The 26,594-nt window shown below is 45.3% G+C and overlaps 1 protein-coding gene and 1 long non-coding RNA gene across 3 annotated transcripts in view; one reads left to right on the top strand and one right to left on the bottom strand.

Moving 5' to 3' along the window:
- NADK2 (NAD kinase 2, mitochondrial) overlaps nucleotides 1-26,594 on the top strand; it is a 298,406-nt gene that overhangs the window by 44,974 nt on the left and 226,838 nt on the right. The gene's annotated exons all lie outside the window — the stretch shown is intronic.
- On the bottom strand, nucleotides 6,612-25,754 carry LOC134937679 (uncharacterized). Of its 2 annotated transcripts, none has more exons than XR_010180818.1 (5): nucleotides 25,735-25,754; nucleotides 25,526-25,636; nucleotides 21,651-21,787; nucleotides 17,084-17,184; nucleotides 6,612-6,917 (listed from the first exon to the last, which is right to left on the bottom strand). It is a non-coding gene; the product is annotated as an uncharacterized LOC134937679 (long non-coding RNA). The 2 variants fall into 2 exon arrangements; XR_010181255.1 differs by having other exon boundaries at nucleotides 25,731-25,753.

The following is a 26,594-nucleotide window of genomic DNA, read 5'->3' as shown; positions in this document are numbered from 1 at the left end:
TACACTTTGCGGCAGGCAGATTCCCCCTTTTTACACATTACGGCAGACAGCGTTCCCCTTTTTACACATTACGGCAGACAGCGTGCCCTTTTTACACATAGCGGCAGACAGCGTTCCCCTTTTTACACATAACGGCAGACAGCGTGCCCTTTTTACACATAGCGGCAGACAGCGTGCACTTTTTACACATAACGGCAGACAGCGTGCCCTTGTTACACATAACGGCAGACAGCGTGCCATTTTTACACATAATGGCAGACAGCGTGCCCTTGTTACACATAGCGGCAGACAGCGTACACTTTTTACAAATAACAGCAGACAGCGTGCCCTTGTTACACATAGCGGCAGACAGCGTACACTTTTTACAAATAACAGCAGACAGCGTGCCCTTGTTAAACATAGCGACAGACAGCGTACCCTTTTTACACATAACGGAAGACAGCATGCCCTTGTTACACATAGCAGCAGACAGCGTACACTTTTTACACATAACGGCAGACAGCGTGCCCTTGTTACACATAGCGGCAGACAGCGTGCCCTTTTTACACATAACGGCAAACATCGTCCCCATTTTACACATTATGGCAGACAGCGTGCCCTTGTTACACATTACGGCAGACAGCGTGCCCTTGCTACACATTACGGCAGACAGCCATCCCCCTTTTTACACATTGCGGCAGGCAGATTCCCCCTTTTTACACATTGCGGCAAGCAGATTCCCCCTTTTTACACATTGCGGCAGATTCCCCCTTTTTACACATTGTGGCAGGCAGATTCCCCCTTTTTGTAGAAAGAAAGAAAGATAAGAAAGAAAAGAAAGAAAAGAAAGAAAAGAAAGAAAAGAAAGAAAGAAAGAAAGAAAGAAAGAAAGAAAGAAAGAAAGAAAGAAAGAAAGAAAGAAAGAAAGAAAGAAAGAAAGAAAGAAAGAAAGAAAGAAAGAAAGAAAGAAAGAAAGAAAGAAAAAGAATTATACTTACCCTCTCCACTGGCTCAGGCTCCTCGGTGCAGCTTCTGGTCACTCACGATTCCCGGGCAGGAGAGAAGGAGGAGGAGGGAGGTGGAGGAGGGAGCCGCAGCAGCGCTGTGTTATTGGTTGAGGCGCTGCTGCTGCTGCCCCTCTGCTTCACTATAGGCTGTTCTCGGAAGACAGCCTATAGTGAAGCAGAGGGTCAGCAGCAGCAGCGCCTCAACCAGTAGTAAAGCGCTGCTGCGGCTCCCTCCTCCACCTCCCTCCTCCTCCTTCCCCCGTACCGCTGCTCCTCTCCTGTCCGGGCGGCTGTGTGCTGCGGGCAGCTGTTGCCCGCAGCACACAGCGGCATGTAATGAGTCAGTTTGACTCATTACATGCTTTGGGCCCCTGGACAGAGGCGGGCCCCAGTGCAACGCACTGGTTGCACTGGCGGTAGTTCCGCCTCTGACTATGCTGCAGTCTTTAACTCTCGCTCCTTATTACTAGATTGCCGGGATGAAAGTACATCTGTGGCATTTTGATGGGCTTCCTATCTCTGCAGTTAGTGTAATGGACCTACAGTATAATTCTACTCGGTAAGCTATGCTCTACTTAAGAAAGGCACAAGAGGGAATTGCTGGGCAGTGTCTATCCACTCTTTTCTCTGTGCTCAGACTTTGTCATGACTGCTGCAGGACAGGAATATCTACAGTACGCAGGGGCAGTCTGTGGTTGTGTTTTTATTACTGGCCGCTGCTTGCTGTGGGGCAGAGTTTCTCTCTTATCAGGGCTGCTCACTATGTGCAGGGCTGTCTTAACAGCAGTGTGGGCCCCTGGGCACAGCAATGCACTGGGCCCCCTACCCATCCTCCAGCAGTAGGGGTGGGGATTACTATCAATGGTAGCTTTGATGTCCCGTGGGCAGTAGGTGTTGTTCTATCTCCCGCTCGGTATGTCATGACTTTCACGGTGGTGGTGGTAGGGGGTGTTTAATACGTAGGGGAGGGGTGGATAGTAGAGTGGGTTTAATATTTATCATTTTCTGGTGGGAGGGCAGCTTGCTTGACTGCAGATATCTCAAGTTCCTGAAAATATATTTCTTAGCTTTGATTGGAATAAAGAACTAGAGAGTCCCACCTTTCAGGAGATACTAGGGACTTGGGGAGCAGAGTTCAGGAGCCAGAGCAATTCACCAATGAAATTCTAAAACTGCATATTAGGCGTGTGGAGCTGGAGCAGAGACCAGCTGCTTAAAGGCTGATATCTCTGGTTCTGTGCATTGTAAAGACAAGCTGCCAGTGTCCACCAAAAGGGGATAGTCCCAGCTTTTGGATTATACCCTCAGAAAAACTCTAAGTCAGACAGGACCTGAGATATCTGACTGGGAAGAGCAATTAACAGGCTGGGATGGGGACCACTGCTTTCAAGTCGGATATATCCGGATCCCCAGGCCGATTTTCAAAAATCTGGTACCCCTGGAAAGATGGGACCCTCAGCTATCAGAATAGGGCCCTCATACTCCTGGGGCCCTTGGGCAAGAGCCCATTGAGCCCATACAAAGAGACGGTCCTGACTATGTGTCCATCAAAGGGGAAAGTCCGCCCTCCGGTGCCGCCACCGTGGGAGAGGTTCTCTGTTATCCTCCCAGTTGGGGAGTATGCAGGGAGAGGTTGACTGCCTGAGCTCCGCCCTGGGAGTTTGGAGAAAGATATAGCACTTTCCTGTCCAGCCGCCGCCCCTGAACCACCTCCTTGGCTCTCTATGTCGAAGTTAGCTACGCATCGCGGCCCACCTGCTCCAGTGACAGGGCCGCCCACCGCTACTCCCGTTGGCCGCCTCCGTCAGTCAGCAGCTGCTCCGCCTTCCCCGGCCCGCCTCCTGTGGAACCGGGAGCCTCTTCACACTAGTCATGGGCAAAGTGATTCACTGAACTGAGTTGAGACACATGACTCAGTTCAGTGAAGTGTCTCGAGTCAGTGTCTCGGCACATGAGTCATGACTCATTTGTATTTTAATGTATTGCAGAGACTGCACATGAATCATTGAGTTGCCAGTGCTGGCAGATCAGTGCTGGACTCATGGAGGGAGTTATTCAGCTGCAGTGATTGTGTGCAGTGCATCTGGGGGAGGCAGCTGCTTATGCACTGATTGTTAATAATGTATTAACATAGATTCAGTGTTATGTTGATATATTACTAATAACCACTTATTGCATACTAGTTACAGAATATGCACATTACTTCTGGTTGAGGAGAGAAAGCTTAACAGCCATGCAACACATCATTCAGTCTGTAACTAAACCAAATAAAAACATTTTTTTTTTTAACTTTGCACACTTTGCTAATTGGATGATTTTAGGTGGGCTTGGATTTATTATATTATCCACTATCTAGCCTCCAGGGAGTTTGCCACCCACAATCACACTGAGCAGGATCAGTGAGCACTGAGTTGAGAACACTGTACCACAGGGGCTCCACCTCCTGCAGGCTTATGCTGCATGAATCAGATCCATCCACTGAGTCACTGAGTCTACACAGTGTACAACTGTCTCAACTCACTGGCAGACTCGGGATGAATCATGATTCATGACATGGATCAGGCACAGCAGCACAGCACTCACTGACTGGTGAGTCGTGATTGCTCCCTCCCCCCTCCCACTGGGTGTCACCTGGTATAGCCTCTGGCCAATCACAGCTAAAGACACTCAGCAGAACACACTGACTGAAAGACACACTGAGTTTCCTCCCTCTGGCTGAGAGAGGCTGCTGCTGCAGCTGTCTCGACTCATTAAACAGTGAGTGACTCGAATCATTCATACTTCCTGATGATTCGAGTCACTGTGTTGAGACAGTGAGTCAGTAGCCATCTCTACTTCACACACCAGTCCGGACGGCAAAGAGCGGGTACACGCTGAAGGAGACCTCACCGCTGTCAGCGATCACTGAAGCGCTGCTCTCTCCTCACCGCTGCTCTCTCCTCCACTCTTGTCTGTTTGTGGCGCAGCACACCTCACTCCTCCCCAACGGTTAGTCGCACTCGCTCTCTCTTTTCTTTCTCGAGCCTGCTGTAGGGGCACCTGAGAACCGGTGCGCGGCAGTCCCAGAATCTTCTCTTCACGTGCTGGCTCCAGTGGGGATGATGATCCCTGCTTGTCCACTGGCACCAATGTTTACTGGAGTCACAGCATAGCTGGAGACATACCCCACTGTCACCAATGCATGAGGGGCACAATACACAAGGTCCCCATGCAGCTATATATATATATATATATATATATATATATATATATTAATGGTTAATTTAGGATTTCAGCAATTTTCCCAAATTAACTTGCTATAACAAACAGAGTATTACATGTTTCCCCTCTTGAACCATGCGTGTCCCCACGCATTCTATAAATTTGTATCTGGATCAACTTATGTGTACATTTACTAGCACAGCAATCACCAGTACATCTCAATCATGGTACCTTAGAGGTGATGTGCCTCTAGTACTTAGTTTAGACCTTCTATTTGCCGGGGGGAAATCATCCTAGGCATGACCATCCCCAACACAAAAGGAGTCATTGCGTTCAAGAGATCTTTCCACTATGGTTTCTGGGGGCCATAATTCTTATTGAGCTCGGCAGACCGGTACCGCCCATAAATAACAGAAGCTCTATGCGATTGTGTAACGGAATATCCCCTGGGGTTGCCTGCCCTTCTGCCAAAGCCAAGTCTTCTCCCACCCTCGGGACTTCCATAGTGCAAGGTTTTAGTTGATCTCGGGATACATCTCTGACTGGTCCCTCTTGACCACAACGGATCTGATAGGTATAGTTATTACCGTCTGGAACACTGACCACAACGTATGGAACATCCTCCCACATGGCAGTTTGCTAGAGTGATAGTTCTTTTTCATCCAGACTTTGCCACCTATATGTAAAGGAAGGGGCCCAGCATTTGCGTTATACGCTGTCCCCTGCCGTTGGTGGGCTGCCTCCATCCTCTGCTCTACAATCTGTCTAGCTGTTTCAATTTGCTGTTGGTGTTCCCATACCCAATCAACTCGGGGATCTACCGGGTCGATCACAACGGGGTTCAATTCCAAATCTCTAGGCAGTTTGCCCTGCCTGCCGAACATTAGGTAGTAGGGTGTGAACCCGGTGGAACAGTGTTCAGTGTTATTATATAAGTAGGTAAGTTCAGGAAGAAGGGCAGGCCACTGGGTACGCTTCTCCGCAGACAGACGCCGGAGCATTCCAATGATGGTCCTGTTTGCTCTTTCACATAACCCATTCCCATGTGGGTGGTAGGCCGTTGTCCTTACTTTTAGGCATCCGTATAGAGAGCAAAGTTCGTGGAACAGCTGTGATTCAAAGGCTGGGCCTTGGTCGGTCAGGATTCGGTCAGGGTACCCATAGGGTCTTACAAAATGTTTCAAGAAGAGCTCGGCTGTGGTTCTTGCAGTTAAGTCTCTTGTAGGAACGACGACAAGGAACTTGCTGTAATGATCCGTCATGGTTAGCGTGTACTGATATCCAGTATTGCTGGATTCTAATTTTACGTGATCTAGGGCGACGATCTCCAAGGGGCGTCAGCTTCTAATGGAATGCAGGAGGTCTTTTTGGCTGTTGTCTGGATGCCTTTTGATGTTACAAGGTACGCAGTCACGGCACCATTTCTCAATGTCCTCCCTCATTCCGACCCAGAAGTACCTTTTTCGTAACACTGTCTCAGTTTTTTGGGTACCGAAGTGTCCAGACTTATTGTGATAGGCCTTGAGTAAAAGGGTAGCCTGACGTCTTGGAACTACCATTTGCGTAATAGGTTGGTGTGTGCTGGGGTCAAGGCTGCTACATATTTTAAGCCCTTGCCTTACCCGGATGTGGTCTCTGTGTCTCAATAATTTGATTAATTCTGGGTCAGCTTCAGGTCGCTGTGCCTTGTTCAGAGGCCGCTTCTGCTGGATAAGGCCAATAAGATTGTTTAAAACTGAGCTTTCTCGCTGGATTTTTATCCACTCCACTGCGGGTAAAGCAGGATGAGGACTTTCAGGTCATGCGGGGGCCTCAGCAGAGACTGGGTCAGATGTCACGACCCATCCCCCTAAAAGTAAAGTCTAGATCTGCCATTACCAAAGCTGATAAATTTAGTAGACCCTTTAAATTATGAATTAATCTCTTACTAAGTTTATCGACCAGTGATACCCCTTTTACACTGACAATTTTATCCCGGGAGTTTGCACATGAATGCGCATCATCCCGGGATTTTTGTCAGTGTAAAAGGGTACACTTACAATTTCCTGGGACGAGCATCCTGGGATTTCAACCCAGGTCTCGAGCTGGGTTGAATCCGGGACCATCCCAGGAAGCTGTGCAGTGTGAACGGGTATACCGGGTCAAGGCGACCCGGCACCCGTTCTCTGCATAGGAGGAGGTGGTGCTTGGAGAAGATTATCTCCAAGCACCGCCTCCGGTAGAGTCAGTGGTGACGTCACTGACCCAGCAATATGCCAGGTCGGGCCGCTAATGTAAAAGGGTCATTCCCTAGAATATGTCCCGGGAAATATCCCGGGACACATTCCCAGGAATGACCCGAGCCTGCGAGTGTAAAAGGGGTATGAGTGACTGAGTGAAAACTGTAATCTTTTGATACCTGGGAATCCAGAAGAAAACACAGAAGATTGTCAATAGTTTTTATTTCCCCCCAGATGCTGAATACTGCAACGTTATTTTTACTGTATACTATTAGTTATACAATTTAGCAACATTTAAATAAGAGAAAAATAAGAGAAAAGAATGTAGGCAGACAGGTCAGTTGTAACAGTATGATTTGCCAATGTTTTATACAAGAAATACAATTGTTTTGAATGAGTTTTGTGTTATTCACAATTTCATATTTTGTTATACAAATCACTTCATATAGTAAATAGATTTTGCACTTTTATGATTATGTCGCTTTCTGTTGTCACATCCTGTGTTTGAATCCTAGGAAAAAAATATATACAGGCAATTATAAATTCAAATGTAGCTACAAAGTTTTAATAAAAGTAATAAATTAATACGGGACGCAGTTAAATCCCCGACAGGATCCCAGCGGGAGAAAATCCTGATGCCGAAATCCCAACACCCATTGAAATGCCAGCGGTTGGAATGACGACCACCATCCAGAAACTCCACTTGGGTGGTGGTCCACACCACCACCCGAGAGGGAATAGATCCTTCGCCTACGGACGCAAAGCGTGGTGAGCGCAGCGAGCCCGCGAGGGGACACACTGTGCTCTAGGTCGGGATTCTGACTGTCGGAATTTCGTCGTCAGGATTTCATACTTAATACAAGTCATGCTCTTATTTTGTATAAATGCTACATCAAGGCATAGGTTCTCAAACTCGGTCCTCGGGCCCCAAACAGGTCATGTTTTCCAGGAAGTATATTTACTAATATTCGATTTTGGGAAGGCCTTTATGTATCTCCCAAATAGATTAAAATCGATTTCTTCTGGTGTTTCTAAACTTTTTGAAATTTGCCTTATTTACTAAAAATCGATTTTGCATTCGATTTTCAAATTGAATTCAATGTTGATTCATGTTTGGAAGGGATTTAGAATTGATATGTATGAAATCCCTTCTAAATCAAACCTCAAATCCCCATTGAAATCCCCAGAAAAATCTAATGTAAAATAGAACACCCTCATTGCTTCCTATTGGTCCAAATGTATCACATGCACTCTCTCTTTACACGTTTTTAAATATGAAAACAAAATTATAAAAAATTTTTTGGGGGGGTGTTAATTTTTTTTAGCAATTATGCAATTGACTGCAGCAGAGCACAATGTTTTTTGGGCAAAATTATATAAAAATATGCATTTTGAATAATTTTTTTTATTTAAAAAAGATACATTCTGTCATGGATTTGGTGGCAATATGTGCCTCTTTATTAGTTGCTTTATTAATACATACTGGTATCTTATACAACAACCATCCCTCTGGCATTTGTCCAACAAGATTTTTGACAGACAGGGATGAATTGCTGAGGATGAAGGCATCATGGGCTGAATCTGGATAGACAGTTACTTCACTCATGTTTTTGGAAAATTTCAATGTAGTTTTCAGCAAAATTACCCAATATTGTGCTCTGGCGCAATCTATTGCAAAAAAAACCAAAACATTTTGATGTCTATAAGTAGAAATATGTGCTCTATTCAACTAATGAAGCTGCTGATGGTGCTCAGAGTGATCCTCCAGGGTTTTTCCAGTCAGGTGGTGTTTTGCATTGTGTAGGTAGGTGCACAATGGGGGTCATTCCGAGTTGTTCGCTCGCAAGCTGCTTTTAGCAGCTTTGCACACGCTAAGCCTCCGCCTACTGGGAGTGAATCTTAGCTTATCAAAATTGCGAACGAAAGATTAGCAGAATTGCGAATAGACACTTCTTAGCAGTTTCTGAGTAGCTCCAGACTTACTCGGCATCTGCGATCAGTTCAGTCAGTTTCGTTCCAGGTTTGACGTCACAAACACACCCAGCGTTCGCCCAGACACTCCTCCGTTTCTCCAGCCACTCCCGCGTTTTTCCCAGAAACGGTAGCGTTTTTCCGCACACACCCATAAAACGGCCAGTTTCCGCCCAGAAACACCCACTTCCTGTCAATCACATTACGATCACCAGAACGAAGAAAAAACCTCGTAATGCCGTGAGTAAAATACCTAACTGCATAGCAAATTTACTTGGCGCAGTCGCACTGCGGACATTGCGCATGTGCATTAGCGACTAATCGCTCCGTTGCGAGAAAAAAATAACGAGCGAACAACTCGGATTGACCCCCAATATACCATAGCTTTGGGCATCCATTTTTGCTAGTTCCACACTGCTCTATGTGTTTTTGGGTTCTTTAGAAAGTCATCCCTATCAATTTCCTGTCTTTGTAATGGGTTTAGAAGCCAAAATCGAATGTCTAAGATCATTCTAAACATTTGGAGATTTGAGGTTCGATTTTGAAGTGCATTTCAAATCGAACATTAGTAAATTTGGGGATTTCATGCTGTTCTGTGGGAAAACATCAATGTTTTTCAGAAATTCGATTTCTACTGGGATATGACTTGAATCTGCCTTTAGAATCAATTTGACTTACGATTTGGGTTTAGTAAATCTGTTCAACCCAAATCGAATGGAAATCGCATAGAAACAGAATGCCAAATCTCTTGAATTACCAAAATTTAATTTTAGTTAATTTTGTCCCAGGTCTCATAGAATTACAAGTAAAATAATTATCTATTAAAATGTGTCAGTGATCTATATGATGTTCATAATAAATTAGACTTTGTATGGGAATATTTTTTACAAATATATATTGTGTAGTATTAGATTGATACTACATTTTATTAAAGGTTGTGCTTAATTGTTGGTGTAACCTTGATTATATTCCAGACCTGTTATTTGGAGCGCACTTTATATATGTAATTAGGTGTTTGAGCACTCCAAGGATGGGAACGTCCGGTTAATAATGTCACCATCTGGGGCAGGCTGTGCATTCCACTGGGCAGAAGTTGAGTTGTAGTGGAGTGCACGCCGCTGTCCGTGGTGTTGTCACTTGTATGCTACATGATAGCACTCATTAATGTATACTGGGCCTTATTCAGTAGCTTATGCTACTGAGATGCGATCGCATTTCCTCTGTTTCCGGGGCACTGTGCATGCGCAGGTCCTGCTCTTCGTGAGCGTGGCCTGGGAGATGCGATCGCATCTCAGTAATGCAAACACCTACCTGATTAACAGGCAGATGGGTTCGCAAGGCAGTCATGGGTGGCGAAGTGGCGTTGCAGGGGCGGGACAGCAAAAACGGGGGTGGGTTGGAGCCATTTTCGGGGCAGCTGCGTGACATCACATGTGGACGCTGCTATGCAATATATGGCGGTGGTGCGCCTCCCTTTTGCAGCTAGGCTGCGCAGGCAGGAGGCTATCATTGTTTTACGAGGTCAGTGAAGCAATCGCAATTGAATTGCAAACACATCGTTGGGCGGCCATTTGCATGCTGGGTGGCCTTGCCCTGTGCTGGGCAGCACCCGAGCATGTGATCGCAAGCAGGTGCAGTTTTGCTAATTTATCAAAACAGCAACTGAAGCTGAATGAGGGCCACTGCTTAAATAATATGCTTTACCTACACGAGACAATGGGCTGGATGTAATGACACGGTATGTTATCGGAAGCTGTGCGGGATGCTGTCCGAACTGGGATGTTTTTTTAAAGAGGCAACCACTTACAAGGCAAAACCATGCCTTGTGAATGATTGCCCTTTTCAAAAAAACAACATCGGAATCCTGCATGGCCTCCGAACTCGGGAGTCATTACATCTGGCCCAATATATGTTACTCTATGATAATACATGTTTTTAAGTTAATCATTTGTTATTATTGCACTTATGTGTCTTCATGTTGTTATAAGGGGTGGCTCTTGTATATTGGAGGGAGGTACTTCTGCCTATGCACGGGATATATATACCAACGTTTCGGGGCGACTGCACCCCTTTGTCAAGGTTGTTCACCTTGACAAAGGGGTGCAATCGCCCTGAAACATTGGTATTCTATGCTGTGATGCTTTAATAAATTTTTTGCACTTTTAAAAGCCTCCGAGTGCCGCTGTTTTTTCCTATCCAGCATTGTGCCTATGTTTATCCAGTCACCGGAGCAGAATCGTCTACGCTAAAGGGAGTGACGGTCCATGAGATTTCCACTATATATATATATATATATATATATATATATGTGTGAAGATATGAGAACCAGAGGGCGCTATGACTTCAAATATAATTGTCGACAAAGAAGTCCATAAAGGTCTCAAAGACAAGTGTCCTAGTATTCAAATGTGTTCTTGCAGGACTTGATTGGAATACCAGCCTGGGACCATTGTTGGATGGAACTTTTAACCCAACGCTTGGTTAAACTCAGCCGAGTATTTATCTGGAAGATACCCTTACACCAGAGCAAACACCCACATTATGCCACCGAATGCCTTCAATTAATAGAACATCTGATATTTATTCATGATATTCAATAAAATATATGTACAATATAAAGATTTTGAACTTACATCATAAAAAAACCTTTAATAAAACTGTGTCCAATCACCTGGGTTGTAAAGCTGATTGGATCCATTGTATGCATTGAGAGCTTCCACCACAGAGCTCACATTCTAGGGTTGTGGGTGGCATATCATTACTCCTCTTTCGGTGCAGCATTGGTTCCATACAAAACACCTCTTTTTTATGATGATGCTGTCTTGTGCTGTATCAGTCCAGTGGTGGTGTCTTGTGCTGCATCAGTCCAGTGGTGGTGTCCTGTGCTGCCATAAGTCCAGTGGTGCTGCTGTATAAGTCCAGTCCGTGGTGCTGCCATATAAGTCCAGTGGTGCTGCCATATAAGTCCAGTGGTATTGCCGTATAAGTCCAGCAGTACAGCCGTATAAGTCCAGTAGTACAGTCGTATAAGTCCAGCGTTACTGCCGTATAAGTCCAGCGGTACAGCCGTATAAGTCCAGTGGTGCTGCTGTATAAGTCCAGTCCAGTGGTGCTGCTATATAAGTCCAGTGGTGCTGCCATATAAGTCCAGTGGTACTGCCGTATAAGTCCAGCAGTACAGCCGTATAAGTCCAGTAGTACAGTCGTATAAGTCCAGCGTTACTGCCGTATAAGTCCATTGGTACAGCCATATAAGTCCATTGGCACAGCCGTATAAGTCCATTGGCACAGCCGTATAAGTCCAGTGATACTGCCATATAAATCCAGTGGTACTGCCGTATAAGTCCAGTGGTACTGCTTTATAAGTCCAGCGGTACTGCCGTATAAGTCCAATGGTACTGCCATATAAGTCTAGTGGTACAGCCGTATAAGTCCAGTGGTACTGCCGTATAAGTCCAGCAGTACAACCGTATAAGTCCAGCGGTACAGTCGTATAAGTCCAGCGGTACTGCCGTAGAAGTACAGCGGAGCTGTCCTGTGCTGTATATTATTTACTCCAAATAAAGGGGTTATTAATATTTAATCCAAATAATTTTTACAGGGTTTGCCCTGTGTGGTGTAGGGGTACGCTCTCCTGTGCTGCATATTATTATAATAACTCCAAATAAAAGGGTTATTATCCAAATAATTTTTACAGGCTTTGCTGTGTGTGTGTGTGTGTGTGTGTGTGTGTGTGTGTGTGTGTGTGTGTGTGTGTGTGTGTGTGTGTGTGGTTTAGGGGTACACTCTCCTGTGTTGCATATTGTTATATAACTCCAGAAAAATAATGGAGAACAAAAATTTGGAGCCACTTCCTCCTAGTGCTGAAGCTGCTGCCACTAGTCATGACACAGAGGATGAAATGCCATCAACGTCGTCTGCCAAGGCCAATGCCCAGTGTCATAGCAGAGGGCATGTAAAATCCAAAAAGCCTAAGTTCAGTAAAATGACCCAAAAAATAAATTTAAATCATCTGAGGAGAAACATAAACTTGCCAATATGCCATTTATGACACGGAGTGGCAAGGAATGGCTAAGGCCCTGCCCTATGTTCATGACTAGTGGTTCAGCTTCACATGACGATGGAAGCCCTCATCGTCCCGCTAGAAAAATGAAAAGAGTTAAGCAGGCAAAAGCAGAGCAAAGAACTGTGCATTCTAAGATGGTATCACAAATCCCCAAGGAGAGTCCAAGTGTGTCGGCGGTTGCGATGCCTGACCTTCCCAACACTGGATGGGAAGAGACCGCTCCTTAACCATTTGCACGCCCTCTGCAAGTGCTGGAAGGAGCACCTACAGTCCAGTTTCTGATATTCAAATTGAAGATGTCACTGTTGAAGTACACCAGGATGAGTATATGGGTGTTGCTGGCGCTGAGGAGGAAGTTGATGAGGAGGATTCTGATGGTGATGTGGTTTGTTTAAATCAGGCACTGGGGGGGGGGACACAGTTGTTGTTCATGGGATGAATAAATGAATAAGCCCATCGTCATGCCTGGGCAGAAGACCAAAAAAATCCACCTCTTCGGTCTGGAATTATGTCTATCCAAATCCAGACAACTACTGTCTTGCCATATGTACCTTATGTAAAGGTGTAATAAGTAGGGGTAAGGATGTTACCCACCTAGGAACATCCTCCCTTATACGTCACCTGCAGCGCGTTCATAAAAAGTCACTGTCAAGTTCAGAAACTGTGGCTAAAACCGTAAGCAGTCCAGGGACACCTAAATCCCTTTGTCCTGATGTATCCAAGCGCCTGCAAACCACGCCACCAACTCCCTCCTCATCAATTTCCTCCTCAATCAGGATTGGAAGTAGTCCTGCAGGCCATGTCACTGGCATGACTGACTCCTCTCCTATCCGGGATTCCTCCGGAGGGTCCAGCATTGCTACGCCTACTGCTGCCGCCGCTGCTTCTGTAGCTGCTGGAAGTCGTTCATCATCCCGGAGAGGAAGTTGAAACACCACTACTTCTTTCACTAAGCAACTGACTGTCCAACAGTCCTTTGCGAGGAGGATGAAGTACGATAGCAGTCATCCTGTTGCAAATCGGATAACTGAGGCCTTGACAGCTATGTTGGTGTTAGACGTGTGTCCGGTATCTGCCATTAGTGCAGTGGGATTTAGGGGCAGTTTTATAAGCCTGGTGAAGTGATAAATGGAAGGTGATAAAGCACTAGCCAGTCAGCTCCTAACTGTCATTTTTCAAACCCAGCCTGTAACTTGAGAATTAGCAGCTGATTGGCTGGTGCGTTATCACCTTCCACTTTATCACTTCACCAGGCTTAATAAATCTGCCCCTTAGACAATTCATGGAGGTAATGTGTCCCCGGTACCAAATCCTGTCTAGATTCCACTTCACTAGGCAGGCCATACCGAGAATGTACAGAGACGTCAGAAAAAATGTCCTCAGTGTCCTAAAAACGCAGTTGTACCCACTGTCCACTTAACCATGGACATGTGGACAAGTGGAACAGGGCAGACTAAGGACTATATGACTGTGACAGCCCACTGGATAGATGTATTGCCTTGCGCAGCAACAACAGCAGCAGTACCACTAGCAGCATCTCAGAAACGCCAGCTCGTTCCTAGGCAGGCTACGCTGTGTATCTCCGGTTTCAGTAACAGGCACACCACCGACAACCTCTTAGAGAAACTGAGGGAGATCATCGCCCAATGGTTTACCCCACTTAGACTCTCCTGGAGATTTGTGATATCAGACACATGCCACCAATATTGTGCGGGCATTAAATCAGGGCAAATTCCAGCATGCCCCATGTTTTTCTGACACAATACATTTGGTGGTGCAGCATTTTTTGAGAAACAACAGAGCTGTGCAGGAGATACTTTCAGTGGCCCAAAAAATTTCGGGACACTTTCGCAAATTCAGCAAATGCATGCCAAAGACTTGAGCACCAGCAAACACTCTTGAACCTGCCCTGCCATCACCTGAAGCAAGAGGTTGTAACTCAACCCTCTATATGCTTCAGAGGATGGAGGAGCAGCAAAAGGCCATTCAAGCCTATACATCCACCTATGACGTAGGCAAAGGAGGGGGTATGCACCTGACTCAAGCGCAGTGGAGTTTGTGCAAGGTTCTCCAACCCTTCGAAGTTGCCACAAGTGAAGTCAGTTCAGACACTGCCAGCTTGAGTCAGGTCATTCCCCTCATCATGCTGTTGCAGAAACAGCTGGAGAAAGTGAAGGAGGAGCTAAGACGGAGCGATTCTGCAGGGTATGTGGGACTTGTGGATGAAGCCCTTCATTCGCTTTACCAGGATCTGAGGGTGGTCAATCTGTTGAAATCAGAGCACCACATTTTGGCCACCGTGCTCGATCCTAGGTTTAAATCCTATGTGGTGTCTTTCTTTCCGGCAGACACAAGCCTGCAAAGACCTCCTGGTGAAAACACTGTCAGCTGAAGTGGAATACACGGCAACAGCTCCTTCTTCATTTTCTCCAGCAACTGGGGCTGCCAGGAAACAACTTAGATATCTGATTCCTATCCAACCCGCTGGCTGTGATGCAGGGAAGGCAGGACCAACTTTGGATATCTGGTCCAGACTGAAGAACCTGCCAACAATTTCTGACATGTCTACTGTCACTGCATATGATGCTGTCACCATTGAAAGAATGGTGGAGGATTACATCGGTGACAGCATCCAAGTAGACATGTCAGACAGTCCGTACCTGTACTGGCAGGAAAAAGAGGCAATTTGGAGGCCCCTATACAAACTGGCTTTATTTGACCTAAGTTGCCCCCCCTCCATTGTGTACTCCGAAAGAGTTTTTAGTGCAGCCAGTAACCTTGTCAGCGATAAGTGTAGGAGGTTACTTCCACACAATGTGGTGAAGATGATGTTCATCAAAATGAATTATCAATTCTTCTGGGAAGACCAGCCTCCAGAAAGTACAGAGGGACCTGTAGTGGTGGATTCCAGCTGGGACAAATTAATACTCTGTGAGGAGGAGGATATACACAGTGAAAAGGGTGAAGAATCGGTCAATGAGAATGAGGACAACATTTTGCCTCTGTAAAGCCAGTTTGTGCAGGGACAGATTAATTGCCAGATTGTTTTGTGGGGGACCAAACAAAGTAATCATTTCAACCACAGCAGTGTGGCAGACCCTGGCGCTGAAATGATTGGTTTGTTAAAGTGTTTGTGTCCTCTTTATACAACATAAGGGTGGGTGGGAGGGCCCAAGGACAATTCCAGCTTGCACCTCTTTTCTATGTATTATATGCTCTTTGGAGCATTGCCAGCTTGTTTTGTGGGGGTCCAAACGAAGCAATTATTTCAGCCACAGTCGTGTTGCAGACCCTGGCGCTGAAATGATGGGTTTGTTAAAGTGTGCATGTCCTCTTTATACAACATAAGGGTGCAAGGACAATTCCATCTTGCACCTCTTTTTTCTTTGCCTTATGTGCTCTTTGTGGCCTAGTTTTTCAAATTGCCATCCTGACTGCCACTGCAGTGCCACTCCTAGATGGGCCACGTGTTTGTGCCGCCCACTTGTGTCGCTTAGCTTAGTCATCCAGCTACCTCGGTGCAACCTTTTGGCCTAAAAACAATATTGTGAGGTGTGAGGTGTTCAGACTAGAAATGAGTGGAAATGAATGTTATTGAGGTTAATAATAGCATATGAACAAAAAAAACAAACCCAAAATCTGTGATTTTAGCTGTTTTTATGCTTTTAAAAAAAAATACAGATCCAAAACCAAAACCCGCAAGTGTGGTTTTGGCAAAACCAATCCAGATCCAAAACCAAAACACGAAAAGTGGCCGGTGCACACCCCTACTTTTTAATTGATTGAAGCATTCAATAAACTAAGAATGATGAAAACTGGTGAGTGCACCCCTGATTTTGTTTTTTTGTGTTGGGAAGGAATGTATATATATATATATATATATATATATATACTGTATATATATATAGTATATATATATTGTGACAAGGATCACAAACACGGGGACTCAGATGAACACTTTCGGTGTTTATTTTGAACAGCAGGTCACCACATAGCAAGTTAAATCCATATGCAGTCGGTATTACAGGCAGTAGCATACAGGCACTCTCAGCGTGGCAGACTCTTGATAGGCTCCAGTGGTCCCTAGTCTAACCCACACAACCTGGCCTATCACTTGGGTAGCTATTCCACCATCAAGAGCAAGGTGACTCTGCCCTGGAAACCCTTATATCAGGAAATCCCAGGTGCATCCCATTGTGGCAGACACAGCATTTTTCCACGTGGAAGTAATTTAAACGAAATGGAATATGCTGCGCTATATAAGAAACTTTTAATAAATAATAAATAAAATGTCAGTGGATATTGATTAATATGGTGGTCATTGTCAATGGACATTTATAATTGGTAAATATTGGCGCCCCCCTGGGAAATCATTATATCGAGTGTTCTACTTGGTCCTCAGCCAACTAGTGTACATTCAGCTCCAAGTAAGCCTCCATATGTTACTTTCTTTAGCAACAAAAACGTCAGGTTCATACTGCAATAATTAGATTTTTACTGTAGTTCTGCTTTTTCATTTGTGACTCGACAGTAATAGAAACTATGGGACTTACAAGTAATTAGGCAATGCACAGTTAAGGGACGACAGGACAGAAAGGGTATTTGCACTGAAGGGAATACTAAGCACTTTTCAGACCTACCTTTCAGCTTAACCTTGCTGGCGTTTTATTTCCCGAGCCATTCTACACAACTCGCACCATCCACAGAAACACAGCAAGAGACCATCATTGCATATAGTACCCTGAATAAGGCAAGAAGAGGATTTTATTCAGTCTGTTGTGCAGGTATAAAACGATGGGCTAGCAAGTTAGTGTTAGGGTAACATACAGTATACACGCGTCACAGGCCTATGGGAAGGAATGCAGAGATAGCAATAATGGCCCATCAATACCATTTGTAATATCTTTATTGGTGACATTGGAAATGGTATGAAAGGGACAGTATGCCTTTTTGCAGATGACACAAAGGTATGCAACAGGGTAGACACACCAGGGGGGTAAAACAAGTGATTGAGGATCTAGATAGACTAGAGGAATGGTCAAGAGCGTGGCAATTACAGTTTAATGCCAAGAAGTGTACAATCATGCACTTGGGTCTCAAAAATCCAAAGGCTGAATATAGTATTAATGGCACTATACTGGAAACTACTGAGGAGAAAGGGATCTAGGAGTCACTATTTCAGGTGACTTAAAGGCAGGTAAGCAATGTAACAAAGCAATGAGGAAGGCTAATCAGATGCTTGGTCGCATAGGGAGAGGAATCAGCAGCAGAAAGAAAGTAGTATTAATTCCACTGTATAGGTCATTGGTACGGCCTCATCTAGAATACTGTGTTCACTTCTGGAGGCCATATCTTCAGATGGTTATTAAAACAGTAGAGACTGTACAAAGAAGGGCAACTAAAATGGTGCATGGCCTATATCACTAAACTTACCTGGAAAGACTAAAGGATCATAACATGTATAGTTTGGAGCAGAGAAGGGAAAGAGAGGTCATGATAGAAACATACAAATATATCAACGTTTTGACTTAGAGCAGGAGGGAAACTTTCTTCTTGAAGAGAAGTATTAGAACACAAGTACATGCACTGAGACTGGAGGGAGGTAAGTTCAGGGGAAATTTGAGGAAAAATTACTTCACAGAAAGGGTAGTGGACAAGTGGAACAGCCTCCCAGCAGAGATAGACATAAGGATATCCTTACAAAGAAATAAGGATCAAATAGGGTTTGAGGTTACAATACGGTTAAAAAAGGGGCTGACTAGATGGGCCAAGTGGTTCTTATCTGGCATCACATTCTATGTTTCTATGTTTCATCTGCACTAAACTTATTGGACTAAGGAATCCTTAAGAGATGGATAATGCCTTCATGTTTTCCTTACCAATAAGAGGTTATGCTGTAAAATAAAACAGATACCTTCCCCTTGTTGTTTTCTGTTTCTGTTTTCCTTAGTTTTACCTATCACTGCTGAGGTTTGCTAATGTGACTGACGTTTTTTACTCATACTGTAGGTCCGGGAATGTATGCCAGATCCTATGTGTTTTTGTGCAAAAACAGGGTACGTTTTGCATGAAAAAATGGATTATAATTCATTAGCCTGAAATGAAACAGAGAGTTAGCAGCTTCCTTCTAAATTGCTATAAAGGATAAAAAATGGAAGCAGTAATTGGGGGAAAAGAAAAAAATATGATGTAGGATGAACATAGTTTGTCATGTGTATGTGAAATGAGAGGTGTTAACTTATCATTAAATCATGTGAGGTAGGTGAGTCAGTCAGTAGAGTAAAATATATACAATATAACTCATAAAATATCATAGAATATGGAAAATAAATAAATATATATATATTATATTCACACACACACACACACACACACACACACACACACACACACACACACACACACACGCACACACACACACACACACACACACACACACACACACACACACACATTGCGCATCAAATACCAATTTCCAGAAGGGCAGGGGTTTCTGTAATACTAACTGTAAGTGTCTCTCTAGAGATTTCTATTACATACATATAATTAAACTTTTAATTTCTTTCACAAAATATAATAAGGTTTACTCAAAATCTAAACACTTTTGGTCAATGTCTTTTTTTGTTAAAACAATTGCAACATGGAATTATTCTCCATTTTTACACAATTCACACCTTGTGAGGACGCTCTTCTATGTAATAACAGGATGTTTGCTTGCTGCAATGAAACGGCTTCCTGCCCATTCCTCACACATTTTGACAATTTCTCAAAAACGGTTACAGTCAAAGTGTTGCATCAAAATGATATGTGTAAACCCTATTTAACTCATTCAGTTCAGAATATCACAATTCATATTACATATAGAGGCAGGGGCGGATTGGCCATAGGGCTCACCAGGAAGACTCCTGGTAGGCCGTACGGCTACACATTATGTTATACCTGTTGTGCTGCCCATATCGGGCCACTTCTGCAAAATGTTCAGTTCCAAATCCGTCCCTGGTCTCAGACACCACTACAACAAAAGATGCAAGGAAGGCCACAACTGTGTACAATTAGGCCCTATGAGGATCGATCCCGCCCCCCTCAGCAGACCCCACTTCCTCATCAGACCACACACCCCTTAGGGCTGCTTCCATAAATTTCCTGGGCTGGTTTTCCATGCCAATCCACCCCTGTATAGATGTATCACTCAACATGACAGTACACGTGCCTTTCAGACTACTTTCTAGGTCTCACTATAGTGACTGAGTCCCAGTCTTACAAGGCAATCTTGACCAAGTAGAGAATACCGACATATTACGTTGTCTAAAGTCTGGCATAATGAGTGTTTCTCACCCCGATGTGTCTCAATTGCATTATGATATTTATATTCAATTGTTTTTATGGCCCTATTCATAGATTTGGGATTGACCACTCAGCACAACTCTGCCTTGATTGGAGTTTGTTATGTAGAACACATAAGATTGGCCCAGCTGACGAACCCCATCTGCATCGGCTCATGGTAGGAGCTGTTTAAGAGTGGAGGGGGCCCATGTGCACACTCCGTGGCCCCCCCTCGCTCTGTGGCGTAGTAGACTCTGCATCCTCTATGTTCTTAGAGACTAATCTCTATTGCACATGCGCATAAGCGAATCACTGGGAAAATGGATGCAGCACCATTTTCGAATGATTTCTGCTGCAGCAGCAACACCAACGTGGGACTCCAGAGAGGTAAGTAATTGAACATGGGTGCAGGGTGTGCAGTGTGGCCCCCCTCCTGGACCCAGGGGCCCATGTGCACTGCATACACTGCACCCATTATAGATGTGACCATGGTTCATGGGAAGACTATGGTCTGACTCATGTGGGATAGCGGTGGCGTCACAAGGGGGGTGCGAGCCACAGAGACCACTGAACCGATTTTTTTTCCACTTGCGCAGTACATTTTTTTTATTGGATACCAAAATTGAATGCGATGTCTGCAATGTATTTATTTTTGCAGTGAAAACCTTGCACCCAATTGAATTCCCCTATTATTGTGCATGCTGCATGGTCAGTTCAATAGTAAGTATGGGGCTGATTCTAAGTTGGACAATGCTGCAGCCTCATTAGTGTCTGCGACTTGTGCCATTGCTAGTATCAGCCCTTCCTCCAGCATACAGCTGCGCGTTTGCATGACACATCTGTATATACGGGATGCGGTCAGCAACCCAGCGGTCTGGATGCCGGCGGTCATGTGACAGGCGCCGGAATCCTGACACCACACGGAATTCCAGAGCCAGTACACTGACCACCGACATCCCGAAGGTAAGTATTGGGGTTAGGGTTAGGGCCCGGGGGGGTAGGCTTAGGCACTAGAGGAGGGGCTAGCCGTAGCCCTCACCCCCCCCCCCCCCCGAGTCTTAGCCCAAGCTGCCACCCCCTGTGACTTAGCCGTAGCCGCCACCCCCACTATCTTAGCCCTAGTCGCCAGGGTAGGGGGCAGGGGTGGGGTAAATCAGCATTCTAAAAGTCGGGATGCAGGGGTCGGTCATGTGATCACCGGCATCACAACCGCCGGCATTACATATCACAGTAATCACACCCGTATGTACAGAGGTGTTTATAACAGTTGCAAGTGTGTTCTTCTACTTCTGTTTTATATATTTATAAGGTTGTTTTTGGGGGTGGTCTTCTGTTTGCCGAATGTCAGGATCCTGGCGCACAGTATACCGGCGCCGGAATCCCGACACCCGGCATACCGACACATATTCTCCCTTATGGGGGTCCACGACCCCCCTGGAGGGAGAATAAATAGCGTGGTGCGCGTAGCGCGCCACCGTGCCCCTCAGCGTGGCGAGCGCAGCGAGCCCGCAAGGGGCTCATTTGCGCTCGCCACGCTGTCGGTATGCCGGCGGTCGGGGTCCCGGCGCCGGTATGCTGGTCGCCGGGAGCCCGGTCGCCGGCATACCATACTACACCCTGTTTTTGGCAATGGGTCATACCAATGCTTTATGAAACAGCAGCTCTCTGTAGTTGGACAACTTCATTTATATGTTTTTTTATTCTTATATTTTTTTGATAGTGTCATTACAATCTATTTTCTAGCTTTTTTAAAAACGAGTTTTCAGGCAGCAGTATCTCACCCACTCAGAGCAGTGTTACCTATTATATTGCAGTTGAGATTGCGGTTACAGATGACATTTATTTCACATACTCTGTACAATGGAAAGCGGCATGAATACTCACTCTAATGCCATATGAGAGACGCATGTGGGTGCGCATCGCAGTCATTGTTCCTGGAACTAAGGGTAAAAGGCAGGGTTCTCCATATTTACTAGCCACATAGCATCCAAAGCATGTTGGGCAGCAAAGCCCAAGAAGACCTGGAATTGCAAAAACACTTTTTATTGTGACTTGCATGAATTTTGCACTCAAAATAAAACAATTCCATAATTATTATAATAATTAATGTAAACAGACAGTGCAACCCTGACACAATGGCACATTGTTTTAATCATTTACAAATATAAACATCACTAAACTTTTAAAGGACTCGGGAAAGGATTTCAGTTATTTGGTGACGGGATAATAAGTTTCATTATTGTCTGGATTTTACCAGAATATTGAGTCTATGGGGTATATTTACAAAGATTCGTGTTTTTGCCGTTTTGAAGGGTGTTTGAACTCGAATGGTATCGGTTGCATTTTACTGCAACTTTTTGAATCCTGATACGATCATTCACTAAGCTGCCGAGTTTTGCACAATCGTTTTTTCCGATGTCGATGTGATTCGTAATATCAGGCAGTGTTTTACGGGAGTGATGAGTAAAACACTGCCTGACAAAACACAAGGAATCCCGGACGGATCTGTGAGATCCGTGCAAGGCTTCATTGTGTACCTTAAAAAGTTGTTTAAAGTCTTAAAAAATAAAAAAAAAATTGCGTGGGGTCCCCCCTCCTAAGCACAACGAGCCTCGGGCTCTTTGAGCCGGTCCTGGTTGAAAAAATATGGGGATAAAAATGACAGGGGTTTCCCCATATTTAATCAACCAGCACCGGGCTCTGCGCCTGGTCCTGGTTCCAAAAATACAGGGGACAAAAAGCGTAGGGGTCCCCCGTATTTTTTAAACCAGCACCGGGCTCCACTAGCCAGGTACATAATGCCACAGCCGGGGAACACTTTTATACTGGCCCCTGCGGCCCTGGCATTACATATCCAACTAGTCTCCCCTGGCCAGGGTACCCTGAAGGAGTGGGAACCCCTTAAATCAAGGGTCCCCCCCTCCAGCCACCCAAGGGCCAGGGGTGAAGCCCGAGGCTGTCCCCCCCATCCAAGGGCGGCGGATGGGGGGCTGATAGCCTTTTTAAAAAATGTGAATATTGTTTTTAGTAGCAGTACTACAAGTCCCAGCAAACCTCCCCGCAAGCTGGTACTTGGAGAACCACAAGTACCAGCATGCGGTGGAAAACCAGGACCGCTGGTACCTGTAGTACTACTACTAAAAAAATACCCCCCAAAAAACAGGACACACACACCGTGAAAGTATAAGTTTATTACATACATGCACACCTCCATACATGCATACTTACCTATGTTCCCACGAGGCTCGGTCCTCTTCTCCATGTAGAATCCTTGGGGTACCTGTGAAAAAAATTATACTCACATAATCCAGTGTAGAATCAGACCTTTGTATAATCCACGTACTTGGCAAAATAATAAAACGGAAACCCGACCACGCACTGAAAGGGGTCCCATGTTTACACATGGGACCCCTTTCCCCGACTGCCAGGACCACCCCTAACTCCTGTCAAAGAGGGTCCCTTCAGCCAATCAGGGAGCGCCACGCCGTGGCACTCTCCTGATTGGCTGTGTGCTCCTGTAGTGTTTGTGAGGCAGCACACGGCACAGATACAATGTAGCGCCTATGCGCTCCATTGTAGCCAATGGTGGGAACTTTGTGGTCAGCGGTGAGGTTACTTTCGGTCAACCGCTGACCACAAAGTTCCCACCATTGGCTACAATGGAGCGCATAGGCGCTACATTGTATCTGTGCCGTGTGCTGCCTCACAAACACTACAGGAGCACACAGCCAATCAGGAGAGTGCCACGACGTGGCGCTCGCCTGATTGGCTGAAGGGACCCTCTTTGACAGGAGTCAGGGGGGGTCCTGGCAGTCGGGGAAAGGGGTCCCATGTGTAAACATGGGACCCCTTTCAGTGCGTGGTCGGGTTTCCATTTTATTATTTTGCCAAGTACGTGGATTATACAAAGGTCTGATTCTACACTGGATTATGTGAGTATAATTTTTTTCACAGGTACCCCAAGGATTCTACATGGAGAAGAGGACCGAGCCTCGTGGGAACATAGGTAAGTATGTATGTATGTATGGAGGTGTGCATGTATGTAATAAACGTATACTTTCACGGTGTGTGTGTCCTGTTTTTTTGGGGGTATTTTTTTAGTAGTAGTACTACAGGTACCAGCGGGCCCGGTTTTCCACCGCATGCTGGTACTTGTGGTTCTCCAAGTACCAGCTTGCGGGGGAGGTTTGCTGGGACTTGTAGTACTGCTACTAAAAACAATATTCACATTTTTTAAAAAGGCTATCAGCCCCCCATCCGCCGCCCTTGGATGAGGGGGACAGCCTTGGGCTTCACCCCTGGCCCTTGGGTGGCTGGAGGGGGGGACCCCTTGATTTAAGGGGTTCCCACTCCTCCAGGCTACCCCGGCCAGGGGTGACTAGTTGGGTATGTAATGCCAGGGCCGCAGGGACCAGTATAAAAGTGTTCCCCGGCTGTGGCATTATGTACCTGGCTAGTGGAGCCCAGTGCTGGTTTAAAAAAATACGGGGGACCCCTACGCTTTTTGTCCCCCATATTTTTGGAACCAGGACCAGGCGCAGAGCCCGGTGCTGGTTAGAGAAATATGGGGGAACCCCTGTCATTTTTATCCCCATATTTTTTTCAACCAGGACCGGCTCATAGAGACCGAGGCTAGTTATGCTTAGGAGGGGGGACCACACGCAATTTTTTTTTCTTCAGTTTTTACACTAAACAGACCCTTTCCCATAGATAACCATGCACAGATCTCACTGATCCGTGCATGGTTATCCAAACTCGACTGGAAAAAGCAGGTCTATTTTTTTGCTGCTTTTTTTAACGATTCGAAAAAAAAACAGACCCGCACTTGAGCACTCAGAAACTAACACCCAAATACGAATGATTAGTGAATGCCCGTATTGTATGAAATAACAGCCGTGTTTGACCGATGGTCTATTAATTCGTATTTCGGAACTTTGCAAATCAAATCATTACGAATAGTCCAAACACTGCCAAGATTGGTGCTTAGTGAGTTCCCGGATTGGGACTTAGAAAAAAAACACAAATCGGACAAACTCGAATTCTTAGTAAATATTGGCCTATGTCTGAAATTCAGAGGGCTGAAAGTTAAAGGGTATCCTTGTAAAATAAATATTTTCTCTGCTGCTGGGGGGGGCATAAGAAAATGTGTGAACTCAGATTGCTTCTAAGAATTGTAAAACAATAATGATGAGATGTATGAGTTTGGAGAGAGATAAAGTACCAACTAATCAGCTCCTACCTGCTATGTTACATGCTGTGTTTGAAACATGACACTTGGGAGCTGATTGGTTGGTACTTTATCTCTTTCCAACTTTTGATAAATCTTCCACAATGTTTCGAACCCTAAACTTTCTTCACAAGCCAAATATACATACATATAACGGAATAGACTGTTCCTGCTTTTACTAGCTTGTTTTCCAAGGGTGTAGTATGTTATGTCAACGGTCGGGCTCCCGGCGGCCAGAATCCCGACCGCCGGCATACCGACAGCTGGGCGAGTGCAAATGAGCCCCTTGCGGGCACAGTGGGCCACGCTACCTGTTCTCCCTCCAGGGGGGTCGTGGACCCCCAAGAGGGAGAAAAGCTGTCATATGCCGGCGGTCGGGTTTCCGGCGCCGGTATGCTGGTCTTCGGGAGCCCGGCCGCCGGCAAACTGAAGACCACCCGTTTTCAAACTGTGCTGCACGAAATAGCTGAAGTTAGACAAGAGGAGAGAAGGATGCAGCAATTACAGGTTATATTTCTAACTGTATACGTACAGATGCCACAATCCTCACAGCAGTCACATAGCTTGGAGCTCCATTCTCCAGTAGCCGATATAACTCCAGATGGGGCAATTCCAGGCTGTTGGGTGACCACTGACATGGTATCTATAGTAAGACATTAGTTGGCAGTTACAATTCCTCTAAAATCCAATTTACAATTTAAGAACAAAGTTTAGAATAAGGAGTAGCAATGTCGCACCTACTTCTTTTCCCCAGGCGTGTGTCTCTAAGTGTGGTTTTGTGACATAAGCTACTTATTAAAGCCTAAAAAAGGAGAAGTAATATAATTGCACAAGTGAATTAGATAACAAACGTTTGTATGCATTAACAACATACTTACTCAATTTACAACAATCCAGCTCTTGGCTAATCCGTTTCATATCCTGTCTCCAATTTCTATTCACTTCCCAAACTATGAGTCGTAACTAGACATTTTGGTGCCCTGTGCCAGAAAGAGAATTCGTGCCCCATATTTAAAATAGGGACAGTGAGCGCTAAAGATGTGCGCCCAAATATATAGGGGCGTGGCTTCATGGGGCAGGGCGTGGTCACAGAAGAGTACGAATTCACATTACCCTGTACAGTAGAGTCCATTAGTCACATTACACCACCTGGGATGCGGTCAAGATCCCGCCGGATGGAATATCGCCGGTCGAAATACAGACACCGGGATCCCGACCGGCACAATCCCGACATATTCTCCATCTGTGGGTGTCCACAACACCCATAGAGGGTGAATAAATTAGTGTGCCAAGTGTAGCAAGGCACCGTGCCCGCAAGGTGCTGCATTGCGCTTGTCCCCCTGTCGGGATTGTGCCAGTCGGGATCCCGGTGTCGGTATTCCGACCGCCAGGATCCCGTCCGACAAGATTTAGTACTGATCCCCACCACATAGTAGTTTCCATTATTCACATTACACCACAGTAGTACCAAGTTACATCACAATAGAGCCTCTTATACACATTATGCTAGGTAGAGTCCCATATACACATTATGCCAGGTAGAGTCCCTTATACATATTACATCACAATAGAGCCTCTTATACACATTATGCCATGGTAGA

This window comes from Pseudophryne corroboree, chromosome 1, assembly GCF_028390025.1.
Source record: "Pseudophryne corroboree isolate aPseCor3 chromosome 1, aPseCor3.hap2, whole genome shotgun sequence".
NCBI lineage: Eukaryota > Metazoa > Chordata > Amphibia > Anura > Myobatrachidae > Pseudophryne > Pseudophryne corroboree.
The sequence above is the reverse complement of the archived record's forward strand: the minus strand, read 5'-3'. Positions and strand labels throughout refer to the sequence as shown.